Below are 25804 nucleotides of genomic sequence, written 5' to 3'. Positions count from 1 at the left end.
AATTAGATTCTGTGGCATATAACAGAAAATCCGTATTAACAATGACTTAAACACATAGAGTTTATTCTAGCATGTAGAAGAAATCAGGAGGTATGCAAGGCCAAACAAATATGGTGCATCCAACAAAGTCATCAGGGGGCCAAGCTTCTTCTAATGTGCTCTTCAGCATCCTCTACTAGGGAATTCCATCCTCAAGGGCATTTCATCATTCAAGATTGCTGCTTAAGCTCCAGCCATCAGGGAGGTGATGACTAAAAATATGAGAATGGATGCTTATCGAATATAAAGAGTAGGAGTTTGGAAGAAAGAGCCTTTGGAGAATGACCACAAGGGAGGGCTGGGAGTATGCGCAGGAAGAGAGAAGCACCATGTCAACAAAAGGCAAGAAGACACAAGGCTTCACTATGAAAGGAGAGGTAGGTAAGCAGTATCAAATGGTGCAGTCCATCAGGACGGAAAAATGTTTATTGGATTGGAGAAAGTGAAGTCCTTGATGGCCTTCCGAAGAACAGCATCATTCAAGTGTTCTATGGCAGCCGATCTTAGAATTAAGGAAATATTAGGTGGTGAAATAGTGGAGCAATAATTTCTCTTCTGTGAAGTTTGGTGATTCAGGGAAAGAGCAAAATCATGATAGTGGCTGAGTTGAACAGTGTTGAGGTAATGTTTTCATAGATTAGAAGACCTGAACATAATTTCCCTTTATGATGTCAGGTCTCTGGGAGACTAGATTTAAATTGCTTGAATGTGTGGGTTGAGACAACAGAGTACTTCTTCCATGATCAACAGCTCCAATCCGATTCCTTGCAGGGAAAGTGAAGCAAGTGTTGGCTGATATTATATCATAATAAAGGGCTGATATTACATTTTGTAAAGGCTGTCTGATAATCTTAATTAATTCATTTTTGTTTTTCCCTCCAAAAGCTAGATGGAAACTCGTCTAGCTCTGGCTTGGGTTCTTGAAGAAAAATTAAACTGCAAAAGTAAGGATGTTTCATTAGCCTTCTGCACTCCCCCAAGGTCAGCGAAGCCTCTCTGGGTGCTTTTGCAAGGCTGCAGAATCTGGAATGGCAAGGCTGTGGCTCCATTTCAGCAAAAATAAATATCATATTACAACACATTGTTTTTGCAGCTGACTGAGGCTTCAGTATAGGGGATATTTCATTCTGCAATTGCAAATAAATAGAGAAGTTGCTGGCAGGGCAATGTATAGTGTTTGCATCATTCCTTTATGAAGCCATTTTCTCCCCGCAAGGAGTGCATTCCCAGAAGACTTTTTTTTCCCCCAACAAATGTCTAGTGTTTCTGCAGTGCTCAGCGTGCATGACTTCTTTGAAGGCTGTTAAAAATTAAGACAGATAGTTGGACAAGTTCTCCTGGTACATTTCATTCCTTCCTCCCTAACTTTATCCCCCCCTCCCATATCCCGCCTCCCCCAAACCCTTCTATTACAAAACTATGAAAGAATGGCAGAGACTAAAACCACAACACACTTTGCAATTCTAATTTTTTAACCTAAAGCTAGTGAGCCATAAAACCCTAGAAGCTAAAAGCTGCCTGAGGAGAATCCAAATCTTCTGGCTTTAAAATAGCTACATATATTTTACCATTTTAGCTATTTTGAGGTAGATTTTCTCACACATGCATGCTTGTTGAAATTAAATGTGTTTTTATCCTTTTTTCCTTCTGGAGAGAGAGCAGACTTGAGAGGGGCACTTGTTTTCTGTCTCTTACAGAATAAATTTGAATGCTCAGGGTAGGCATTAAGTTATCTGACTGTGCAATTTCTATCTAAATTGATTAGGTCTGGTACTGCTTTGGAAACTGGGTGCATGTAGGCAATGCAGTTGTCTTATTTGAGCCTGCCTTTTAGTATATGGGTGTTATCACAGGTTTGTTGTAATTTGTATCCCCCAGAAACAAACCCTAAGAAGAGGTTTTGAGGAAAAGTAGTTTATTTGGGAGGTGATTACAAGAAAAACTGGTAGGGGAATGGGAAAGTGAACAGGGAAGAGAACATATTCAATAAAGGCTATCTTAATGAGAAGTTGCCACTGTGGGTAACTGGTGCTTGATCCTCCTGGGGACCTCTGGGATGCTCTGTGGAACATGCACAGAGATGTCACACCTGAGCAATGGGAAAGCTTGGGCATTCATCAACCATCTCCCATGGGTCATTGGTGGACAATCCTGGCCAGAAATGTCAATTCTTTCCAACTTCATCTATAGATGTACTGTAATCCCAATCAAAATCCCAGCAACTATTTTATAGATATCAACAAACTGATTCTAACATGTTTATCAAAAAGGAAAAGACCTAGAATAACTAACACAATATTGAAAAAGAAGAACAGAGTTGGAGGACTTAAACTGCCTAATTTCAAGACTTACTATATAGCTACCATAATCAAAACAGCATGGTATCAGTAAAAAAAAAATAGACACATAGATCAATGAAATAGAATTAAGAGCCCAGAAATAGACCAACAAAATATAGCCAAATATCTAGCACACAAAGTCAAACTGATCTTTGACAAAGGCTCAAAGGCAATTCAATGGAGAAAGAACAGTATTTTCAATAAGTGATATTGGAAACTAGATATAGACTTAACACTTTACAAAAATTAACTCAAAATGAATCATAGACCTAAAAGTAAGGTGAAAAACTATGAAACGTCTAGACGAAAATGGGGAAAATCTCGATAGGTTGAGAAACTGAGTGTTTAGACAAAATACCAAAAGCACAATATATGAAAGGAAAAACTGATATGTTGCATCTTATTAAAATTTTAAATTTCTGTTCTATAAAAGACACTTAAGAAAAATGAAAGACAGAATGGAAGAAAATAATTGCAAAATACATATCTGATAAAGAACTTATATCCAAAATACACAAAAAATTCTTTAAGCTCAATAATAAGAAAAAATCAAATTAAAAACAATAAAGATTGTCAAGTTAGATAAAAACAGCAGGTAGAATATGATTTTGTAAATCATTATCGTAATAAATACATTAAATTTTTTTTCGCAATAGCCAAGTCCTTTAACTCTCTCTTTTTTCAAAAGGGAGCTGTGAACTGTAAACATTTCCCTTCCTAGCTCTTGTTTTTTTAAACTTGAGTAAAAGGGATTATACAGATTTTTTGATGATGGCCATTCTGACTGGTGTGAGGTGATACCTCATTGTAGTTCTGATTTGCATTTCTCTAATGATTAGTGATGTTGAGCATCCTTTCATGTGTTTGTTGGCAATCTGTATAGCTTCTTTGGAGAAATGTCTATTTAGGTGGAGAGGGTGTGGAGAAAAGGGAACCCTCTTGCACTGTTGGTGGGAATGTAAATTGATACCGCCACTATGGAGAACAGTATGGAGGTTCCTTAAAAAACTAAAAATAGAATTACCATATGACCCAGCAATCCCACTACTGGGCATATACCATGAGAAAACCGTAACTCAAAAAGATTCATGTACCACAATGTTCATTATTTACAAAAGCCAGGACATGGAAACAACCTAAGTGTCCATCGACAGATGAATGGATAAAGAAGATGTGGCACATATATACAATGGAATATTACTCAGCCATAAAAAGAAATGAAATTGAGTTATTTGTACTGAGGTGGATGAACATTGAGTCTGTCATACAGAGTGAAGTAAGTCAGAAAGAGAAAAACAAATACCGTATGCTAACACATATATATGGAATCTAAAAAAAAAAAAAGTTTCTGAAGAACCTAGGGGCAGGACAGGAATAAAGACGCAGACGTAGAGAATGGACTTGAGGACACAGGGAGGGGGAAGGGTAAGCTGGGACGAAGTGAGAGAGGCATGGATATATATACACTACCAAATGTAGAATAGATAGTGAGTGGGAAGCAGCCACATAGCACAGGGAGATCAGCTCGGTGTTTTGTGACCACCTAGAGGGGTGGGATAGGGAGGGTGGGAGGGAGATGCAAGAGGGAGGGGGATATGGGGATATATGTATACGTAAAGTTGTTTCACTTTGTTATACAGCAGAAACAAACACACCATTGTAAAGAAATTATACTCCAATAAAGATGTTAAAAAAAAAAGGGGACTATACAATGGGAGAAGGAATTGCAGGAGAAAGAGTGACAGGCAGAGGCAGATAAAGGAAAATCCTTAAAGTAGAGCGGGGGGCACAGTGAGCTGGAGGACCCAGACCCCACCGCTTCTCAGTACCCTTAGGTAGCAAGACCTCAGAAGGAAGCTAAAACTAGCACTGAGCCTCCCATTGGAGCAAGGCTGTCTGTGCTCCTCTGGGCCCTGAATCAGTACAGTTCCTGTTCTCCTGAACTGCTGAACCATAGACAATAATGAAGGCTGCCATGCTAGATTGAAGATCAGAGGCCTCCCTCTACTCTCTCAGTAGTACACAAATCTCCCAATTTTCTCTTTGACCTCAAGGAAGATCAGGAGCCTCAATACTTACCAGGATCTCCTGACAACCTTGTAGGATGAAGGTCAGAGATACACTTAATTTTATCTGAAGAAAATAAAGATACAAATGAGTTTATGTGTATGAAGTTATATGTGCTTGACACATATGAATGGGAAAACAACTGTAAGTGTACATATCAAAATGGTTATAGATGGTAAACTCTGGGTAAGGATTACAAATGATTTTTATTTTCTTTTTATTTAGCTGTGCTCTTTGATTTCCATACAATGAGAATGTGTTACATATGGTAAAATGGGGAAGGACTAGCTGAATGGTGTCGTGTATAGGGCCTAGGTTTTAGACCCCACAGACCTGGGTTTGAATGACCAACTCTCCTACTTATTACCTGGGAGAATCTGAGAAAGTTATTTTCATTTCTAAGCTTCATGTCCTCATCTACAAATGCCAGTGATGTCAACCTTGTAGAGTTATCATAGAGATTAACATTAATCTACATAGAGTGCAGAATAATTTCCCATATAATTACACACATAAATATTCATGATAATTGTACACTTTAGACTACTGAACTTTACACTGTGTAAATTATATCTCAATACAGTTGTTAAAAAACGCAAAAAAATACCTATAATACTTTTGCATGAATATTTAGACCAGCTATGGAAATAGCTAACCTAGATACCTTGAAGGATATTTATAAGGTTGGCATATGTCCATCATTTATATCTTTAAATTAAAGACAAAAAAAGCATTGCTTTCTTGTTCTATAATGCCAACTCTGAAACTCTAAGAAGGTCTGTAATTCTAACGTCTCTTTCTTCTAAGAATGACTTAAAGAAATCCATAGTACAGGTTATCAATTGGATGTGCTGGCTGTGTTCCTTAGACTGTTCAGTGGTCACTTAGTCCCTGAACACCTGACATTCTTCTTCTACTGAAATTGAAAGAACAGTCCTTGTTGAGGGATGAATTATGGCCCTCCAAAATTCCTATGTTGAAATCTTAACCTTCTGTACCTCAAAATGTGACTGTGTTTTAAAATGGGGTCTTTAAAGAGGGAATTAAGTTAAAATGAGGTCATTAGTGTAGGCCCTAATCCAATGTGACTGGTGTCCTTAAATGAAGAGGAGATTGGAATACAGATACACATGGAGGGAAGACCATGTAAAGACACAGGGAGAAGATAGCAAGCCAAGGAGAGAGGCCTCAAAAGAAACCAACCCTGGCAACACCTTGATCTTGGACTTCCAGCCTCCAGAATTGTGAGAGAATAAATCTTTCTTGTTTATGCCATCCATTCTTGGGTACTCTGTTATGGCAGCACTAGAAAACTAATACAGTCCTTTTGCCTGCCCGAATTTTGAGAGTGTCAGGAGGAACCCAGTTAACATTCAGAAAAAGCTTAGGAATCCTTTTTTTATAAATGTTATCATTTTTATAAAAATCATTATCTTGTGTGGTGTACCTACTTAAAATTATGATGTAGCAGCTATTATATTTCAAGGTATATAGCAAAGATATTTAATCTTTAAGTTGAAAATAAAGTGTGGCATGAAGGAACATATCAAATTACAAGTTTTTGTGGTATCCCTCTTCATTCATTTCAAAGGATATAGTATTTGCTTGGTTCGTTTACCAGGACATTGTGCTGAGAGGCATAGTAGAAGGAGAGAAAACTTGAAGAAAATGAGAAGATGAAATTACCTTTTATAAAAGCAAAAAAAGAAATGATAGGGAGATAAGCTAGCACAACTAAAGGCCTTTGGAACATAGGTGAGAGAGAAGAGATTGAGGAACAGCCATTAGGAGTGGAATTTTGGGGTGGGGGGAGAGGTATGTAAGAAGAGTTGTTAGGAAGGCTTGCTGGATTGAATGCAGTGTGTTGTCTCCTAATTCTTCCATGAAAAATTGTCGTAAGACTTTCATATTATTTTCCAAAGCTTTTGATTCAGGGTTAAAAGATTCATGGTGCTTTTCCTGACATTCCAAAATGCTGAAAAGTTGTGAAATCAAAACAGTGTAGCTTAAAGGACAGCTCATCCATGTAGTGTTTCTCTTAAAATTTTCCACAACGTGAAACACAAAGTAATGTGCTATAAAGACAATGATTAAGCAAAGGGTATTTTAAAGTTTACTTTCCTTCCATTTGTTTTCTCCAGCTTTCAAGTATCTGCTACTCAGTTCATTTGTTGTCCTATTTTGATTGTTTTTGGCAAACAGATGCAGGAGAAGGACACTATCGCCTTTTTTGTTTTATATAACCTTAGAGATACAAACATAATGTTAGTCAGGTTTTCTTTTGTAGGGAAAAATTATGAAGGACTGAAATACAGCTAAAAAATTCCTGATGTTTTCAATGGAAAACTAGGCATTGTCTAGCATACCCCTCCAACTTATCTGATTCTATGGGGTCTTTACACCCTTCATTGTAGTAATGTTTTCTACAAATCTGTAAGTTTTACAGAACTGAAAGAGATACAAATGATTCTTGTCTACATATATGCAAATGAATTTGGAGGAGATTCAATTAATTTTCCTCCTCTCTGTGGAAGAAGCTATTTTGGCACAAGTTAAGCAAATCTAAATTCATTGCATCATTCCTGATAGCCTACATATGTGTATTCTTTTCGGAGTCTCCTTTGAACTGGTAGTAACATCTTACTGGTTCCCTCATTAATTAATTAATTAAATAAAATCTTTGACATGTGTCCATTTTAAATATGTATGTGGGTCTATTTTTTCTGAAAAGTTATCCTTTAATACTTTCATGAATTGACTGTCTTTAAGCTTCTAGGAGCCCAGCTGAACCTCTTACCTGAGGTTCAACTGGACATAATAAAGTGAACTACTCTTTTGGAGTGAGGAATAGCAGGGGATGGCTGGGGAACAGCATAGCTGAACTGACCTCTCTATACCTCAGTCAAGAGTTTCAACTGTGTCCATCTCCAATGAACCCAGGAGCACTGAGTTATGATCTGCACGACATTTTTATCTCAGACATTCAGTTTGACTTTCAAGTCACATCAAAGACTAGGAAAAAAAAAACCATGAATCCAAAATGAAACAGACTATTTTTCAGCTTGGCACTACACCATCTAGTCTAATGTGAAAAAAAATTCATTTCATTTTGCCACTGCCTGCTGATTGGCATGAACTCAGCTGTCCTTCAAAGGTTCAGCCTCTCCTGAAAGCAGGTACAGTCATTTCTGTGAGCCAAAGGGGGAACTGTAGGTGGAATTTTCAAATTCCCCTGAGGGTTGCTTTTTGGGAAAAATTATTGAATGAATGGTTTTAGCATACACTTGAAAGCTACTTTAATTCTGTTTCACTTTCAATGTATGGAAGTAAAGGCAGCATTAGAGAAGTGTGCTGATTACTTCCAGTGGGTAAAATACCTGCAATCTTGAGATAAATGTTGCCAGAAAATAGAAACTGATGTGAGAGGTTTATCCTGTGCACATTATCAAATTATAATAGAACTTAAAACACATGCCTATGCTTTTGTAGGAGAGAAGAAATATCTTCTCCTTTTAGGCTCTCCATTGGGGATCCTGTAATGAAAGACAGATTAACAAGAGAAAAACAAACAGAAGTTTATCAACATGTATATCTCACATATACATGGGAGAAACTCACAGATGAGTAACTCAAAGAGGTGGCTAGAACTTGGGCCTAAATGCCATCTTCATTTAAAACAGAAGAAGAAGGGTGTGGGGTGGGGGTGTGGGGAGGTAAGTTATGGGAAGGTGACCAGGAAAAGTACGTAAAGAAGCATAAGGTTTGCGATGCGGATTTAAGACTGTTCCTTCTCTATTGATGAGTTTCTTGTGATTTAGAGTCATCCTTCTTTTCCTGGTACAGAGAGGAAGACACCTTCACAAATGGAAATTTCCTCTACAAATGGAAATTTCCCTTACAAAAAGACAACTTATACCCTGTTTGAAGAACTTCTCCTGTGTCTGCTGTTTCTCGAAATAGTCAATTTTAAATATTGACATTTATGCTAAAGAGCTATATTTTGGGGTCACACATTCTGGTCTCCTACACTTTCTACTATCACCAAACTTGAAGCCACATCCCAGCATTTAGATTAAATGGTTGCTCCATCCAAGGCACCTGTGGCTTCTGTATCACATTCAGATAGTTTTTACTTATCTTTAGCTCTTAGTTCCATTATTTTAGAATTGCCAGTTGGTTTGGAAGTTGAGAACATTTTTTTCTTCCTCTCCCAGGTCATAAAATTGAAGGACAAGAACATGGGGTCTAATCTAGGTAAATATCTTAACAGAATGATATCCAAAGTATAATTTTCAAAGTGTTTCATAGATTGCAATTCTTATATAAAACCATAATGAGCAGAAATCTAAGTTTTATTAAACTCATTAATGAGGGAGACAGCAGGATGACAAAGATGGTTCAGAAAAGAATACAGGGAGGACTTCCCTGGTGGCACAGTGGTTAAGAATCTGCCTGCCAATGCAGGGGACAGGTGTTCCATCCCTGGTCCGGGAAGATCCCACATGCCGTGGAGCAACTAAGCCTGCATGCCACAACTACTGAAACCTACGCATCTAGAGCCCATGCTCTGCAACAAGAGAAGCCACCACAATGAGAAACCCACACACCACAACTGAGTAGCCCCAGCTTGCCACAACTGGAGAAAGCCCACACACAGCAACGAAGACCCAACACAGACAAAAATAAATAAATTTATAATTAATAAATAAATAAATAAAAAGGGATCATACCATTTCTGGCTTTATAAAAAAAAATACAGAGAACTAATGATTATATAATCAATGAAGCAAAGGAAGAATGCTGTGATAAATCACAAAGTTAGATGCAGAATTGGTCATTGTCCTACCAGAAATAAGACCAGTCTTTGGGACTAACTTTTCTATGTAAGAAAAATCATTCGTGTTATTATCAGGCAAAAATAATTTTCATTGCACAAAAATTACTTGCCTAATATTGGGCAAAATCATTTATATCTTACCAGTTTCCAATAAAGGAACATCCAACTTTACAAAGTTGTGAGTTGTCTGGGCCTTAATCAACAGTAAATGGCAAGTCAAACAAACTTGTATATCTTGTGACTCTAGGGCAGGGGACAGCAGACTATAGTTGGGCTTAGCTGACCACTTGTTTTTTGTAAATAATGTTTTGTTGGAACACTGCCACAGCCATTTGTTACGTATTATACATGGCTGCTTTTGCTACAGAGTTGAATGGAGACCACGTGGTGAGCACAGTCTAAAATATTTACTATCTGGCCCTTTACAGAAAACAAACAAAACTTGCCAACTTTGACCTAGGAACAGGACATTGTCTAAAAATAAAAACAAAGGTGACACAATCTTTTTTTTTTTTCTTCCAAGTTTTGGAGGATATTTTTTCTTTGCAACAATATTAATAAAAAAGCATGAACATGAAATCAGAAAAATCGCTTCAGGGAAAAGTCACATCAGAAGTGATTTAAATCCACGAATATACAATTGAAAATTATACATTTTGCAATAATTATACACTATTCATTTGTACAACAGATTCAACTTAACAGCACCATAGATTCTCAGAATCTCCTTCAGAATCTATTACACATGTTGAAAACAGAGAAATACCAAATTCTTTATTTCTACGAGAAAGCTCATGACTCATTTAAATCCTTAGCATTCCAAATTACTCACTTCCCCTTGATTAGAAAAATCAAGCCAGGCGAGGCGGGGCGGGGCCGCCAGGTTCGGGCACACTGGGGGCCAGCGTGTGCGCTGCCAGGAAGGGGGCGGAGCTTCCGGCTAGTCGAAGGGGAGAGGCGGTAGCCGGTGTGGACGTGTTCCTCAAAATACGGCGCCGCAAGACCATCATCTTCATGGAAGGCAAAGCGTCCAGCACCATGTTCCTGTTGAAGCGCATCGTCGAGGGCATCCTCAAGCAGCTGCCAGACGAGCAGCGGCTGTACAAGGACCACCGGTTTCTGGACGATGGCAAGATATTGGGTGAGTGTGGCTTCACCAGCCAGACCCAGCCGCGGGTGGGGCTAGCCTTACAGGCAGGTGAAGCATTTGAGACCCTGCCCATCAAGCCCTTCTCCAGCCTACCGGAGTTGCCGGATGTGATGAAGCCGCAGGACCCAGGAAGCAGCGCTAATGAACAAGCTGTGCCATGAGAACTCCCCCTCAGGGCCTCCCCCCACTCCATAAAAGAGATTGGGTGCCAAAAACAAAGAAAAAAGAAAAGAAAAATCAACCCAGATTTTGGTATTCAGCTCATCCATATTCTGGTATTTTCCTTAAGGAATTTGCTATGTATAGCAGGCATCAGGGGATCACGCTTTCAAGAAGAAGTAGACTTCCCTGGTGGCACAGTGGTTAAGAGTCAGCCTACCAATGCAGGGGATATGGGTTCAATCCCTGGTCTGGGAAGATCACACATGCTTCGGAGTAACTAAGCCCATGCGCCACAACTACTGAAGCCCTATGTGCTTACAGCCCGTGCTCCGCAAAGAGAAGCCCGCGCACTGCAACAAAGAGTAGCCCCCCACTCGAGGCAGCTAGAGAAAGCCCGTGAGCAGCAACGAAGACCCAATGCAGCCAAAAATAAATATTTTTTTAAAAAGAGAAAAAGTAGCCTGTAGCTTTTCCTTGATAACCTTATATACAAAAGTAGATAAACTTACACAACCAATTGTTGTTTGGAAATGGCATCGGAGCAAGGGTTTTAAGATACCCATCTAGACTAATCCAGTCCATATTGTCACTTTAGAGGTCATACCTCCTACTGTCACTAGACCACAGCCAGTGTGAATTACAGACATTTGGGAGATTCTGTAGACTCCCTTTTCCCATATGCAAACAGGTGCAGGCAAAAAACCCAATTCAAAGAAGTAAATATTGATAAAGTTTTTATCTAGGTTATACGCAGGGCTGAGTTTCAGCCAGCACTTACAGTTTGTTAAAATATTATAATATTTAAGTGCCAATTGGTAGTTAGCCATGGCTATGAGCCCCTTAGGTAATCCTCAAGTTATCGCAGTCAGCCCAGCCTCTCTGAAGCCCCAGAATCAGCCAACTACCAGAAAGTTAACTCTGGCGGAATAGAGAACCAAACTTCAGTCAAGAGTCCATGGCGATTGTTAAGTGTCCTCACCATGTTGTGTGCTAAATATTTTTCATTTTACCCCCTACATTACATTTCCCACATTACCAAATTGTTCACAGTCCCTTTTCAATTAAGTTCCTCTAAGCATCCACTAGCAGGTCACAAAATCAATGCAAATCTCTTTAAAAACAGCAGGGACAAATTACAAAGAAAAACAGGAGGACCAAGCCTAAGATGGAAGCCAATCCCAGGCTCTCTGAATGCGGAAAGATTGTGCAAACTATTCTAAGGAAGGCCTCTACCACAATCGAGACAAGACTGAGTATTGAAGAACTGCACAGCGTAGTCTAGCGGAAGTGACTAGGATATTTATTCAACCATTGGCAGTGGGGGCTCTGGTTGGGAAAACCTGTAGGGCAAGAACAAAGAAAATAGAAAAACAAGACAAGGGAGCTTTGGAAAAAAAAAAACCAACAACTCTGATTTTATACTTGTGCTCAATCCAACTTGTGTGCTCAGAAAAACTCATACATTTTGATTTTAGCTTTCCTCAATTATTGATGCTATACTTCTATACACCGAAAACCAGGTGCTGCTCCTGTCCCACCTGCATCCCCCTACTCCTCTTAGTAGTTCAGTGCACCCTGGCCCAACTTTCAACAGCCAGCCTCTGCCTTTCTTTCCCTCAGGGTTTTCACTCTCTTCTGGAGCCCCCTCTGCCAGTTAGTGTATAAATGTCCCAGTTCCTTTGATATTCAGGTAGGTCAAGTTCCTTTGACCCTGTGTAGTATCCTATACTAGCTTACAGAATTTCCCCAGCAGAATCAAGCTCCAGTCATCCATAACGGTAGCTGGCTCAGTGAGACACATGTCACTGGTTCCTTTTTCTTCCCCTGTCTCACTTAGAAAATCCCCAGCCTGTGTTCCCTTCATCTCCTGTATAATCTTGAAACCTTCCCAATTTATACTCAAATTAGTTCCCAAATTACTCTCAAATCCTTGTCTCAGGACTTGTTTTTTAGGAGAACCCAAAATAAAACATGGTAAGTGCTCAAGAATATTCATTCATTCATTGAACCCTTTTGAGTATTTCTATTTTTTAATAAAATAATTTACAATTTAATAATCATTTCAGGTATAGAAAGCAGTATTAGGAAAACATAACTGATGATTATTTTCATAATTATATGCTCTTTATTCTTAAATTCATGTCTGTTCAATTAAGTGGCAACAAACTAAAATATGAAATACACTCTTTAAGCCTACTACAAGATTTTTACAAAAGTTGTCACATGAAACATTTGTAAAGAAAATAGGGAATAAAGAATCTTTATTCTTGCTTAAGAAGCTACTCATAATTGAATACATAAACTGAAATAAATGTTTACTGAGCTATTTTTGTATATTCTTGACTATTGAAACTTCAAGAATACCTATATAATACCTGCAAAAATTTCAAAGTGCTTAAAATGGTTTTCACTACAGTGATAAAGGCACTCTTTAATTTAGAATATCTATAGTTGGCTATTGAGACATAATCTTTAATTTACCATGTTTGATAATGTCAGAAAATGAACAGTTTAAACTATGCAACATAAAAACTTTAGTTGAATGAGATCCTAGCATGAGTTCCAACATAGTCTTTGAAATGATCCAAGTCTGTGAAGTTTTACAAAAGGCCAACCTCAAAACATTTTACTCACATGTCTTAAAACCACAGATATTTAGTATCATTCACTATGATATAAATATAATATTAAACACTTTAATTCTTTGATGTTGTAAAAATGTTTTATCAGGAAAAAAAAAGAAAGAAAACTGCTCTTCATACCCTGTCAAAGGTTCCCGATTTTGTAACCCAACTTTTTTCTGGAAGTTTATATAAGCAACATATACACAGGAATTACAGCTAAATGGCACTAGGTAATTTTGACCTTATACTTTTTATTTAATCTGTCTTTTCCAAGTTATCCACAATAAGCATATATAAGTTATAATACTTAGATATTAATTTCTTAAAAATAGGCCCTCTCTTTTCTTCAGTTTCAGTTATACAGGAAATTCTGAGGTTGTTTCAGCAGGAAGACCACAAAGAAGAAAGCAAGTATGGAAGCAAAATTTTTGTGATTATCTACATAAAATAACTATGCCAGGTAAGTAACTAATGCCAATCTGTGTTTTCTAGAACCCAAAACCTTCTCAAATTATGGTACAAATATGTGTTTATTTTGATTAGTTGTATATCTAACTTTAATAGTAGATACTGTTTAAAAGAAAATACTTAGAAATGTATAGATCTACATACAAATATTGGTTCTATAGCTTACTATTAGTGTGATATTTGCAAAGTTAATTAATTTTTCTAATTCTTAGTTTTTTGCTCTATGGAGACATAATAGATACATAATAACGACATATCCACATGGTCTTGACTATTTTCCAACTGGCATTGCTACATGGAAGGAACCTTAAGCTGAAAAATGACGGGCTTATTCTTGTCTCCTGAGAAAGCTGGCTTAGGATATGTGATATTGTGATTTATAATAAGAAATGTACATTTGGTCTTCTTTTCCCTTTTCTGGCACAGAGCTCCTACAAGGCTTGGAATTTCTTAACTGTGGAGAGCCATATGGTGTCTTTTGTTATGATAATGAGGTGAATTTCAGAAAGTCCTTAGGTCACCTAAGAATGGGGGCTCCTTGCCTGTTGGAGGGTCAGAACTTTTCATTTCCCCCCACCTCCACCCTCCACCCACCACTCCCGACCTTGTGGGAGGGGAAAGGGGATGGAAATTGAGTTTAATCGCCTATGGCCCAGGGTTTAATCTACCATCCATATGTAATGAAGCCTGCATTAAAAAAGAAAAGAAAAGAAATGGAAGGAAGGAGTTTCAGAGAGCTTCTAGGTTGATGAACAGGTAGAGATTTGGGGAGAATGGCATGCTCAGAGAGCATGGACACCTCGTGCCCCTCCCCACACACTTGCCCTATGAATCTCTTCATCTGGCTGTTGATTTGCATTTAAAATCATTTGTAATGAATCAGTAATTCAGTGAGTAAACTGTTCTCCTAAGTTCTGTGAGCCACTCTAGCAAATTAATCAAACCCAAGGATTGGGTTATGGGGTGCTCTAATTTATAGCCAGTTGGTCAGAAGCATGGGCGACAGCCTGGACTATGATTGGTATCTGAAGTGGAGGTTAGTCTTGGGGACTGAGCCGTTAATCTGTGGAATCTGACAGTATCTCCAAGTAAACAGTGTCAGAATTGAGTTGAATTATAGGACACCCAGCTTGGTGGTGTGGGGGAAAAACTTACATGTTGGAACTGGGTGAAGAATTGTAGGCTCACAGTAACTGGAGCAACATGTGCCCCTTGCTCTCACTCAAGAAGATATAGCCTGCCCACAGAGGGTCCTAGGAAGAGCACAGAAGTCAATAGTAATGGCTATTATTTCATTTGAGCTTCACAACCCCAAGAGAAGAATAGGGCTTATTATTCCTATTCTACAGATGAGAAAATTGAGCTCCAGAAAGATTAAGCAATTTTAATAATGATATCGCCTCTAGAAACTAAAGCACACAGGTGCTCTGACTGTAAGAATCAACTCTGTGAGCTTTCTATGAGTTAATATTTTTCTGTCTAGTCCATGAATAGTTTCCACGATATGCTTGCTGACTCTGTTTTAGTATGTTTAGAACTTGAACAATGAGGCCCAAATCATCTCTCAGGAAGCTCAATATACTTTTTGCTCCCTCTAATCAATGTTTCATTTTGCTTTGTTCAATAAATAATTCATTTCTCATTTCTAACTTAATAAAACATAACTCTTCTTCCCAAACAATGGGAAGCCTGAATCAATAATTTTTGTGGGCAGAGATTCTGTAAAGGGATACAGAGTATGAAATTGCTATGTGGGGAATTTTATAGCATTCTGGGAATCTGAAAAAACAAAAGCCAATACAAGATGTATTGCCATAAATCATATAGTCTACTAATAATTTAAATGGAAGATTTTCATTGGAGTCTTATCTCTACAGCTTCTAATCATAAGTTGTTGGGTGGGACACTGGACCTTACTTTCATCTTCAATAAAATGAGGATAATAATACTTATCCTGGGGCTTCCCTGGTGGCGCAGTGGTTAAGAATCCGCCTGCCAATGCAGGGGATATGGGTTCGAGCCCTGGTCCGGGAAGATCCCACATGCCTTGGAGCAACTAAGCACGTGCACCACAACTGATCCTGCACTCTAGAGTCCATGTGCCACAACTACTGAAGCCCACGCACCTAGAGCCTGTGCTCCACAACAAGAGAAGCCACCGCAATGAGAAACCTGCACACCACAATGAAGAATAGCCCCAACTTGTCACAACTAGAGAAAACCTGCATGCAGCAACGAAGACACCACACAGCCAAAAATAAAAATAAATAAAATAAATAAATTTAAAAAATAATAATACTTATCCTTTGGGATATTGATAAAATTATGCCAAATATGACATCACAATTTCCACTGAGTTACCATTATCATAACCAGAGTCCTGGAGAAGAAAGGGAGAAAGTGGCAGCGTACTTATTCTAAGAAATAATGGCTGAGAAATTCCAAAATCTGGGGAGAAATTTGGACATCCAAGTTCATGAAGCACAAAGTTCCCCTCTAAAATTTCAACCCAAAAGATCTTTTCCAAGACATATTATGATAAAACTGTCCAAAATCAAAGACTAAGAGAGAATTTCAAAAACAGCAAGAGAAAAAAAATCATCATATACAAGAGAACCATTGTAAGTCTATCAGCAGATTTCTCAGCAGGCAACTTACAGGCCAGGAGACAGTAGGGTGATATATTCAAAATGCTAAAAGAAAAAAACTGCTAACCAAGAACACTTTCCCTGGCAAAGTTGTCCTTCAGAAATGGAGAAGTGGTAAAGACTTTCCCAAACAAACAAAAGCTGAGGAAGTTCATCACTACTAGACCTGCATTCAAGAAATGCTGAAAGGAACTTTTCAAGCTAATATAAAGGGTTGCTAATTGGTAACATGAAAACATATGAAAATATAAAGCACACTTATAAAGATAAGTATATAGTCAAATCCAGAAAACTCTAATACTGTATTATGGTTGTATGCTAAGGACTTAACTCTAGTATAAAGCCTAAAGGACAAAAGTATTAAGTGTAGCTACAAAATTTGTCAATGAATACACAATATAAAAAGAGGTAAATTGTGACATCCAAAACAAAATGCGTGTGTGGAGGAAGTGGTAAATAAAAGGGTAGAATTTTTGTATGCAATTGAAGTTAAGGTGTTATTAGAGTAAAATAGGCTGTTAAATCTATAAGATGCTTTTTATAAGTCTTATTGCGACCACAAAGCAAAAACCTACAGTAGATACACAAAAGATAAAGAGAAGGGAATCAAAAAATACCACTATGGAAAATCATCAATTCACAAGGGAAGACATCAAAGGAAGAAAGGAACAAGAAAACTACAAAAGAGCCAGAAAACAATTAAGAAAAATCATATTATAAGTCCTTACCTGTTAATTATTTTAAATGTAAAAGGATTAAATTCTCCAATCAGAAGGCATAGAGTGGCTGAATGGGTTAAAAAAACAATGCCCAAATATATGCTGCTTACCAGAGACTCTCTTCAGCTTTAAGGACACACATAAGTACAAGGTGGAGGGATTGAAAGAGATTTTCCAAGCAAATGGAAATCAAAAGGGAACAGAGGTAGTTATATCAAACAAAATAGACTCAAAAACAGTAACAAGAAACAGAGAAGGCTATTATATGATGATAAAAGGGTCATTTCATCAAGAGGATACAACAATTATAAGTATACTGGGTTGGCCAAAAAGTTCGTTCAGGTTTTTCGTAAGATGTTACAGAAAAACCCGAATGAACTTTTTGGCCAACCCAATATACGCACCCAACATCAGAGGACCTAAATATATTACACAAATAGTAACAGATCTGAAGGGAGAAATAGACAACAACCCATAACATTAGAGGTCTTCAATAGCCCACTTTCAACAATGGATAGATTATTCAGACAGAAAATCAGTAAGGAAACATTGGACTTGAACTGTACTTTAGACCATATGAACCTAACAGACATACACAGAACATTTCATCCAATAGCAGCAGAATACACATTCATCTCAAGTACACATGGGACATTCTCCAGGGCAGATCATGTCACAAAACAAGTCTTAGAAAATTTAAGAAGAGTGAAATCATACCAAGGATCTCTTCTGATCAAAATGGTGTAACACTAGAAATAATAACAGGAGATCAACTGAAAAATTCACAAATATGTGGAAATTATACAACACACTCCTAAACAAACAATAGGTCAAAGAAGAAATCAAAGAGAAATAAAAAATTTCTTGAAACAAATGAAAATGGAAACACAACATACTCAAACTTATGGGATGCAGTAAATGCAGTTCTAAGAGAGAAGTTTATGAATAATCACCTGGAAAATAATGAAAACTGACCCCTATCTTACACTGCTCACTCCAGCTCCAAATGGATTAAATACTTCAATTTAAAACCTGAAACTGTAAAACTATTAGAAGAAAACATATGGGAGAGACTCCTTGACATTGGTTTTGCAATGATATTTTAGATATGACACCAAAAGCACAAGCAATAAAAATAGAAATAAACAAGTGTGACTACATCAAACTAACAGCTGCTTTACAGCAAAAGAAAGAACCAACAACATAAAAAGGCAATCTAAGGAATATTTGCAAATTATGTATCTGATAAGGGGCTAATATTCAAAATATATAAGGAACTCATACAACTCGATAGCAAAAAACATAAATAAATAAGTTAAATACTGCAATTTATTCCAGTTCAGAAGATGTGAATAGACATGTTTCATGCAGACAGACTCTAGGCTGGGGTTGCCAGGAGCTGGGGGATGGGGAAAATGGGGAGATGTTGGACAAAGAGTACAAACTTCTAGTTTTAAGGTGAATAAATACTGGGGATCTAATGTACAGCATAGTGACTATAGTTAACAATAGTGTGTTATATATTTGAAAGTTGCTAAGGGAGTAGATCTTAAATATTCTTATCCCCCCCACAAGATAAGTATATTAACTTATGGAGGTGTTAACTAACCTTATTGTGGTAATCATTTCACAATATATACCTTCATGAAATCATCACCTTGTGTATCTTAAACTTATACAATGTATATGTCAATTAAATCTATTGCAACCTTTTAATTATCTTCGGTGTTGTTGGTTCTGCCTAATTATTCTCTAGAGGCAAACCAAAAAATGCAGACATGAAAATAAAGCTTGGTATCTCAGTGAAAACAGGTTGGTGGTGGGCAGTGAAAATTCCTGAGAAGTAAGTAGGTGGCATTTCTGCATAGCCTATATGCAGAATAAAAATTTCTACAACCATAAACTTTTCTGTATTGACACCTTTGATTATAACAGTTCTAATAATAGCTTTGTAAAGTTTTACACAAAGAGCAATTAATAGAGTTTTATATTTCAGTTTCTGCTGATGCCTTAGTCCAGATTTTAAGAGAGCCCCCGCACCAAAAGTTCTAATTTGAATTCATTAAATACATTCTACATTTTCTATGAAAAGTCCATCAAATAGTACATTCAATCGCCATGATTTAAAAATTCAAGTTAGGGCTTCCTTGGTAGCGCAGTGGTTACGAATCTGCCTGCCAATGCAGGGGACACGGGTTCAAGCCCTAGTCTGGGAAGATCCCACATGCCGCAGAGCAACTAAGTCCGTGTGCCACAACTACTGAGCCTGTGCTCTAGAGCCTGCGAGCCACAGCTACTGAGCCCATGTGCCACAACTACTGAAGCTTGCGTGCCTAGAGTCTGTGCTCTGCAACAAGAGAAGCCACTGCAATGAGAAGTCCACACACCACAATGAAGAGTAGCCCCAGCTTGACACACCTAGAGAAAGCCCACGCACAGCAACGAAGACCCAATGCAGCCAAAAATAAATAAATAAATAAGTAAATAAATAAACTAAAAACATAAAAAAAAAATCCTCAAGATTAAAAAAAAACCAAAACCAAAAAAACCTCAAGCCAAAAGCCATTTTTATTTTATTTATTTATTTTGCCGTACGCGGGCCTCTCACTGTTGTGGCCTCTCCCGTTGCGGAGCACAGGCTCCGGACGCGCAGGCTCAGCGGCCATGGCTGACGGGCCCAGCCGCTCCGTGGCATGTGGGATCTTCCCAGACCGGGGCACGAACCCGCGTCCCCTGCATCGGCAGGCGGACTCTCAACCACTGCGCCACCAGGGAAGCCCCATTTTTAAAATAAGGGTTAATAAGGTCTTTTGGGGGCTTCCTTGGTGGCGTAGTGGTTGAGAATCTGCCTGCCAATTCAGGGGACACGAGTTTGAGCCCTAGTCTGGGAAGATCCCACATGCCGCGGAGCAACTAGGCCCGTGAGCCACAACTACTGAGCCTGCACGTCTAGAGCCTGTGCTCCACAACAAGAGAGGCTGCAATAGTGAGAGGCCCGCACACCGTGATGAAGAGTGGCCCCCGCTTGCCGCAACTAGAGAAAGCCCTCGCACAGAAACGAAGACCCAACACAGCCAAAAATAAATAAATAAATAAATATTTTTTTTAAAAAAAAAGATCTTTTTGTTTATTTATTCTTTATTCTCTAATCACTTAATACTGAACCCACAACACAGATGCAATGCAAAGAAGGATGCTCAGATTTTTTTTATTATTAATCTCAGGATTGCTTCTATAATGGCAAAAGTGGAAAATAGAGGAAATAAAAGTTTCTGTCCCCTGCTATTTCTAGAGTTCTATTTTGTTGAAGGCATGTGTTTTAGTAAAGTATGGGAAAGTGGTTGCTTTTTCTTCCTTGTGACAAATGAAATTGAATAAAAATACATACTTTTTTCCATAATACCTTTTGTGCTCAAAAGTTAAGCGGGCTTCTAGAGGGACAAAATGATACTGCTAAATAAAATTCAAATCTTGAAAGAGCATCTGTATTATATGTCTTAGTTCAAAGCCGTCCAATGCTTGTCAGATCAATTCTGCAACCTCATTCATACACACAGGCATTTAGAGGATTTCCACTTTAAACATTCTCACACTTTTCAAAACTTTTCAGCACCTTAGCAGAAACTCAGAGGCTGAGCGTGCTAAGGATGGACTTAATACAGACTGATGCTGATGCCCACATGATGTCCTGGGCCTCAGAGAATCTTTGAGAAGATAGTAGTTTATTAGATCTACCAAACCAGGGGCAGGAAGGCACTAATTTGGGGAAAAGATATTCTTGCAGGCTTTAAAAGAACAGTCATTTCTTCCCTCTGATGTTACCATACTCAGATGTAATAAAGAAAGATTCATCTTTGCCAGTTTAACCACCAACCCTTAGTCATTAAAGATATGAAAGCATGAGCTCTGTCCAAGAAAAAAACAGAACAATTAAGGAAATTCATTTTATTTCAATCCCCAAACCATAAAACTCCTAGAAGAAAATAAAGGAGGTAAGATCCTTGACAGTGGTCTCGGTAATGATTTTTTTGGATTTGACGCCAAAAGCAAAGATAACAACAAAGCAGAAACAAAATGGGACTACATCAAACTAAAAAGCTTCTGCACAAGCAAAGGAAACCATCAACAAAATGAAAAGGCAACTTACAGAATGGAAGAAAATATTTGTAAATCATATTCTAATAAGGAGTTGACATCCAAAATATATAAAGAACTCATACAACTCAATAGCAAAACAAAACAAAACAAAAAAATCTGATAAAAGAATAGTCAGAGGACCTTTATATATATATATATATATATATATATATATATATATATACTTGAAAGTCTCTGAGAGAATGAGAGTAGATCTTAAATGTTCACCACAAAAATGAAACTGTAAGTGATGTGATGCAGGTGTTAGTAACACCTTGATGGTAATCATTTTACAATATAAAAGTGTACAAACATTGTAAGTCAACTATACTTCAATAAAAAAGTAAAATTAAAAAAAGTGAAATTAAAATCAAACAAAATTAATCTATGGTCTTAGAAGTTTGAAGTTTGGATGCTGGCACCTCTTGAGGTGTGGACCATAGGATGAGCTTCTGTAGTGCTTGCTGGTCATGTTCTATTTCTTGGTCTGAGCACTGGCTACAAAGCATGTAAGCTTTGTGATAAGTCATCTATCTGCTCACTTATGATTTGTGCAATTTTCTGTATGTACACTATATATTGATAAAATTTACATCACAGAAAACCCTGAGACTGTCCGAAAAGTGACTTACACTTCTGAAGTGCTTGATTATTCTATTCAGTAACGTATTTGAGAAAAAGAAATTATTTGCTTTTGAATTTTTAATCTATCTTTGATCTGACACAGCTTAGATCCATTCTTTAAAAGATGATGCCAAAAGAAAAGTCTTCAGAAATGTGTTTAGGAAAAAAAGCAGCATATGTTTCTTAAGGGAGAGCTAGAGCTTCCCAATTTCTATCTTCTTTTCACTAACCTGTTATGTTCCTCGAGCAAAAGCCAGTTAAATAACCAAAGACCCAAGGGCCAAGAAAAACAGTCAAGGAGCAAAGAGGACCAGATGATTTGGGATGCAAAATCAAAAGACCTGAAATAGAACCTGAGATTTCTCAAAAGCTACAAGAACAATGGATCTGTCCTGAACGACCCACCGTTAACCACACTGATGTAGATGAATTTTAAAAGGAAGAAATAAAAGCTGTAAACTGCCTGGGGGGATGAATCATCATTGAAAATAATTAACCCACATACAAAGTGCCATTTCTAGGTGCTCACAAGGCTTTTTAATATTCCCCTCATTCCATCTCTCCCTAAAACCCATCTCCCAATCCAAATAAGTCTCTTTTTTATGGCAAGGTCTCCTGGCTGGGGATCTGAACCTGGCCCCTGAGGAACCAGACAATTTTCATTCCAAATCAAGCTTGTTTGTGGGAAGAAATCTGTTAGATGAGCTTTTCCAGTGTACATCACTGTTGTTGTTCATTTGTTTCCCTTCAGCTTTCCCAATTAAGTTCACTCTTTTTAAGTTTTTTTATAGCAACTTGCAATCTACAATCTCTTATTCATAGTGCCCAAATAGAGAAAGCTCTGAAAACTAAAAGTTTCTTTTAAATTTAATGACAAAACCAGAACTCACATAAAACTATTTATAATGTCTATTTACCTCTTACTGTGAATTTTTATGTTTCATTGCAGAGATTTAAATGTGTTTGTTACAGGATGCTGCTTTAGACCTCCCTGGAGGTGTAATACATACAGTATGCCATATATGCACTGCATTACCTTTCTACACTCCAAAAATGTTCAATTCCAAAGCATATCTGGGATTGTGGAGCTGTAAACAAGCATTCCTCTCCAAGAGTAGAAATGAACTTGTTCAGTTACTAGAGGGATTTAGGTTAAATTTAAACAATAGTCTTATGGCCAGAAGAGTTGTTAAAAATGGATATTTTCTCCCAAAAGACTATATTAAGTTGAGAGATCAGAACCAATATTTAACTTGGAATTCAAACTTAAATGTTAATTCTGGACTGACTACAGGACTCTGACCCTTACATTTCAGATCTTTTTTCTACTGATAAGATAAGGAAGTGGATACAGGATGCAACTCAACACATTTGGAGGGAGTCACACAATTAGGAAGAAGAGAGAATAAAATATGATTATTACAGCAAACTTTTGATGTGCCTGTTTTAATGTGTCTGAAGCAGGGGTTAAAAACTCAGTTCTGCAAATGCATTTAGTAGATTTCCCAATTGAGAGGGCTTTTTAGAGTGATGGTCCTGGTAGAGCCTACTTGCCTCCCACTTAAAAGGCTCCTCTGTGTGACTTTGATAAAGCTATTTTAAGGGACACTGTATAGGTTAGTTATCACTGTGTAACAAAACCAGGACTAAGGACTAGACAGGAGGTAAGAGGGTTTTTGAGGTGGTTATGCTAATTAAGGATTGCAAAGGAACACTGTGGATAGAACAAATAATAGAACAAGATTGACATATGCTCACCATTGGTTGAAATAATCCCCACATTTCATTGATAAGGAAAGTCTTGAATCCAGTCCAGTTGTCATTCTGGGCACATGGACCACTCAAAGTCACTGGTTTTTCATCAGCATTAGCTGGTTAGAGACGTGACGAAACACAACATTCAGTTTTGGTATATTTTATTTTATTTTTAAATTTTTATTTATTTTTGGCTGCATTGGGTCTTTGTTGCTGCACGCAGGCTTTCTCTAGCTGCAGCGAGCGGGGGCTTCTCTTGTTGCAGAGCACGGGCCTAGGTGCGCGGGTTTCATTAGTCGTGGCTCACGGGCTCTAGAGTGCAGGCTCAGTAGTTGTGGTGCACAGGCTTAGTTGCTCCACGGCATGTGGGATCTTCCCGGACCAGGGCTCAAACCCATGTCCCCTGCATTGGCAGGTGGATTCTTAACTACTGCGCCACCAGGGAAGTCCCGTTTTGGTATATTTTAAAACTAAAACTCTAAACGAGTGTGGCTCAGGCTTTAATGTGCATCTTGTTGAGATGCAGATTCTAATTCCCTAGGTCTGAGATGAGTCTGAGATACCGGCAGTGGCCAGGAGATTGGTTTTCAAGGCCAGAGTATTTCAAACTTCATTGTGCATTGGAATCACGTGGAGGGCTTGTTAAACGCAGCCCCACCCTCAGATCCTGATTTTGTAAGTCTAGGGTGGACCTGAAATCCTGCACATTCCTCCCAGGTGATGCTGCTGATGCAGGGCCACACTTTACGTTTAAAAAATCAATTAAATAAAACAGACATGTTATTCTTTTAAATTTGTTGTTAACATCTGAATATTTTCAAATTGAAGTAAGCATCTAGATATACTGTTGAATAAAAATCTCCCTGTGAGCTTTATGTGCTAAATTTCTATCACTCAGTTGAAATTTGTATTTATTACTGAAAGAATAAAATGCTATTATAATTAACCATTGTGGTGTTAATTTTATGTAAAATAGTAATGATTAAAAACTTTCCGATAGTTAAATCATTAAAGAAAAAAATCAGCTTAATAGGAATATTAAGCAAGGATGCCTCTGCTAGATAACTTTAGGAAGAACACATTATCCTTCTTGAGCCAACAAATATTTGTACAATTTTAAATAAGGATGGAAAGCAGAATAATAGAGACTATATATAAATCATATTTGTAGTCTTTGCATAATTATTAGGTTATTATCATTCATGGCATTAAACAAAATACCCTTCAAAACCTCTATTTATTTTTATTTTGCTATTTAATTCCATTTAGGCTTCGAGTTTTTAAAGAAAACAACCTGCCATAGAACTTCATCGTAAGTTGACAATGTTTGGCTTCAGCCTATTATTTATTTTAACACTAGGCCATTTGGCATTCAGCCAAATTGAGGGTTTGGTACACTTCCAACATGAATCTTAGGAGCTGAATCAAGGGAGCTCCCAAGATCCTGGATCAGACACTGTCCAGAGGGCTTCTATTCCTGATGAACTGGATCATCTCACATCTCCCCACCCAGCTCCCCTTGCTGAGAATCTTGTGGAAAGTCAAAGCCAGTCCATTGATCTCCCTTCTTTCAAAGATTAGGTGAGGTTAGGGTTGCAAGATTATATTCAGGATGCCCAGTTAAATTTGAATTTCTGACAAATGTTTTAGTGGAAGATGTCCAATGCAATGTTTGAGACATTCTTGTATTGTTTTTTGCTATGTCTCACATCATTAGGTAAGATCCCAGCTGCAAGAAACTTGTCCTAAGAGAGTGTCTCTGAAACTCATTATTTCTTCCCTTTTAACATCAAATGGGAGCCATCTAGAGGTGAATGATAGTTTCCTTAAATTTATGTGGTATGGCATAAAAGTAATCTGGGAAAGGCTCCATTTTCTAGTGGAAATGTTACTAGCCATTAAAACATTACTTTAAATCTTAGGAAACCTTAGTTCCAATCCCAGTCCCACCATGGATGGGGTGTGAGATTCTGAGCTAATCATTTACCTTATTTCATAGCTCTATGATACAAATGCTTGTAAAATACACCAATAAAAAATGACATCAGGAAAGAAAAATTGCTGCCAATTAAACCACAATGCAATGTGAAAACACCACTGATTATAAGACACATCTTTGTTTAAGAAATATTAAAATGTGGGGGAAAATGAGTATCTTAGAATTGATAAAATATGATATTTTGACTTACCTCATTTATATAATAAGAATAATTATCATTTTTCCTACTGAATAAA

At 37.7% G+C, this 25804-nt stretch overlaps 1 pseudogene; it reads left to right on the top strand.

The window, feature by feature from the left end:
• Positions 1–320: 320 nt before the first annotated feature.
• On the top strand, positions 321–10593 carry LOC136135372 (elongin-B pseudogene; annotated as a pseudogene).
• Positions 10594–25804: the final 15211 nt, after the last annotated feature.

This window comes from Phocoena phocoena, chromosome 15, assembly GCF_963924675.1.
Source record: "Phocoena phocoena chromosome 15, mPhoPho1.1, whole genome shotgun sequence".
NCBI lineage: Eukaryota > Metazoa > Chordata > Mammalia > Artiodactyla > Phocoenidae > Phocoena > Phocoena phocoena.
The sequence above is the reverse complement of the archived record's forward strand: the minus strand, read 5'-3'. Positions and strand labels throughout refer to the sequence as shown.